The sequence below is a fragment of the Anguilla anguilla genome, chromosome 6 (genome assembly GCF_013347855.1).
Source record: "Anguilla anguilla isolate fAngAng1 chromosome 6, fAngAng1.pri, whole genome shotgun sequence".
Classification (NCBI taxonomy): domain Eukaryota; kingdom Metazoa; phylum Chordata; class Actinopteri; order Anguilliformes; family Anguillidae; genus Anguilla; species Anguilla anguilla.
Window position 1 is genome coordinate 49891797 of NC_049206.1, and position 3226 is coordinate 49895022.

A 3226-nucleotide genomic window follows, 5' to 3' on the forward strand; every position below is an offset into this window, starting at 1 on the left:
CAGAAGGCGGCCATATTGTGAGTAAGCTCTCCTGAGAATATCGGGAGATCAGAGGGTCTGAGGGGAGCCCTTAGACGTCTACGCTTACCGCACACAGCTGTGCTTCTGAGCGGGAGGGATCGTCTTTCCCCTCCCCTGAGCCCCACCGAAAAAGTCCACTCGTAACAAACTGATATTAATTTTAATTAGAAGCGTCCACGGTCGCTAGCCAAAGAATGCTCTTGCCAGAAAGAATAACAATCGCAGGGCTTTCCGGGGGTCCAGTGTATGAGGAAGTGTCCCCCCCCACGGTGCACTGCAACATCTGCTTTCTGGGGAACGCAACAGTGACATCCAGATGAGGAGAAAAGGACACAAACTTCACCAGGGTTCAGTTTTACGTGTCTAATGTTCTAAGTGCTTTATGAACCATTTCGTAGGCATATCTATAGCATATATGTCATGTACATATACATGTGCATATACGATGAGCTCCGTTATCTGGGGGAAAAATCTTTTTTTTTTCTCAGTTTGGCTCTCTACCCACAATTTTAGATTTGTAATCAAGAAATTGGGAGAGGCTATGCATAAAAAGTATGGTAATTTTTACATGCTGAAACCAAAATGTAAAAATAGCTGAGAATCTGCAGTTTAATCACATGCGAATTGTTTGATTGCACATCTAAAATTGGCGGAGTACAGAGCCGAATCAAGAAAGAAAATGTATGCATCTCTGTGAGTGTGAGACAGAGAGAGAGAGAGAGAGAGAGAGAGAGAGAGAGAGAGAGAGAGAGAGAGAGAGAGTATGTGTTTATATTTAGTTATATTTAACTTTCTGTGCAAAATTGTTCCAGTCTGTCAAGCACTGTACTTTGCCTTATTGTCTTAGCAGACAGCCTTGTTCACAGCATCTTATATAACAACTTTTTTCTTACATGTTACCCATTTATACAGCTGGATGTGCACTAATGCTGTCAGGTTAAGTAACCAGCTCAAGGGTACAACAACAGTGTCCCCCCAGGGTTCTGAACCACATAACCCCGTAACTGCAGCTCCTTATCCGTAGCATTACACTGTCACAGTATATGAGGGAAAAGAAGACTTTGTATTTAATGTATTTAACCTTTCTGAAAAAGAACGTCTTGTTTCCATACATATAGCCAGATTTATATACAATATGGTATAGTTTACAGTGAGCAGTGAGTTTACGTCCTGTTCCTTCTGAACCACAGAAATTCTCCAGCAGATTTTTGTGGAATGATGTTGTTCTGCACTTCTTCCAAGACCGTCCAGCAATTATGTAAGATGGGACTGTATTTTTGTACTGTTTGCTCTTTTCAAAAAACCGCAGCTTCAAGGACACAGAACCTTTCAGTTTCCTTATGCCTTGAATTCTGAATTTCTACATATAATTCAAGATGAGGATTTACTCTTCAGTATGTAGAAAGTGGACTGCAATGGAAAGAAAGACAGTCCTTGCAAAGACTGCTATGACCGGTCTGTCAGAATTGGATACAAGAAAATTAAACAGAAAACAGAAGGAATAGTTCAACGATTAATGGCATGGGAGCTAGCATCATTTCTGCTTGTCTCCAGTTCTTCCTCTTTGTGTTTTTTCAGGTGGTAAGGATCATGATGGTCAATAACTCTGACCTATAAAGGAAGCCAGCATTGGGATCAGCCAGAAAAGCATTAGAATCACCCCCACATATTTATAAGGGACAATTCCACATAAACAAGGACAAAATTTAGGAAAAATCGGCTAACATCAGAGAACTTGCAACTTCAAGTTCCTGAATAGTGGTTTGGCTCAAACCATCAAAGCATGCTTATTGCATGAGATCAGATTAATGCTCACACTGTCTCTGCAGAAGAGGGCCTTGCAGATTGTTTTTGATTCAAATTCCGACACTTGTTTGGTAAAATGATTAATGTCCAGTGTGGCAAACTTCTGATCATTAGCTGTAACTCTGCGCTGAGATCGGACATTGCATTTTGTGTCATAAGATAGGAAGCCATATTTGTGTGTTCTGGATACCAAGGTTAAACTATATAGCGATGTACGCTGTTATGCTTGTTCAAAAACTATTCACACAGGTATACAGCTTTGAGTGTTTGTCAGCATGAAAATGGCTGAGAATAGTTTTTGACTGTTTACAGCGTGTTTACAAAATATAGTTTTCTTCTATGCTATTTTAAGTAGAATGTAAAGGTGATTGCCAGGATTACAAAATATACCGTTTATTTATAGTTAAAAAGTAACCTTTTGTTTTGTTTTTTCTTTTTCTGTTCGGCTTCATTTCAGTGTTTTTGTTATGACTGCGCGGACGTGTTATTCTAACGCACTTCTAACAGTGCATTCCTCTTGTTTACTCTGGTGTGGGAGAGCGAGGCGATTTCTCCGACGCGCCTGAAAGGAGTCCGATGACCTGTTTATTGGTCATCTGAGACAACCGCGCGGTATCCATAGCAAACGTCGTATAACCGCCCCGCATTTGGAGCCACTAACAACGTGTCCTTTGTGGGCACGGGTGAAAGCCCCTCATTACAATGTAATGGCAGGCTAAATTAACTGCATCTGTTTAGTCGTGGCTTTGTGTACTAAACACGCGGGCGCACGCGCACACACTAACACACACACACACACACAAGCAGGTACTGTACGTGTTGAATGGCGGCTTTTAGCTGTCTCCCCGCTGAATGGATGGTAAGGCCTCTGACATGGTTTTAATGAATTTTACACCTTCTTTTAGAGTTTTGGGGTTATGACCTCAGAAGACAAACAGAGGCAGTGTGTGTAGGGGGAGTGCACAGGGGGCTCTGGCTGCCTTTTCTGGATGAATGGATCAGGGGGACGAGTCTACAGGGCACAAGGTGAAAGAGTGATGTTCATGGGCAGAAGAAGCTTCCTGACACGGCCCCCAAAAAACCTGCATATCTCAGCCGAGGGATAAGGTGTTATGGTGGACAACACAGGCTGACTGCCACACCACTACTGCCTAACAAATCTTTCTCTCTCTCTCTCTCTCTGTCTCCTTCGCTGTCTCTCTCTTTCTTTCTCTGTCTGATTCCCTGTCTGTCTGTGCTTTTTCTTTCCTCTCTCTCTCTCTCCCTCCCTCTCCCTCCCTCTCCCACTCCCCTTGACTTCCCATCTGAATGCGATTTAAGATCAGTCTCTGGGGAGGCCCGGCCTTTCTTTCGGAGGGGGGGGGGGGGGTGGGGGGTGGAGCGGTGTGGGGGGTGTGGA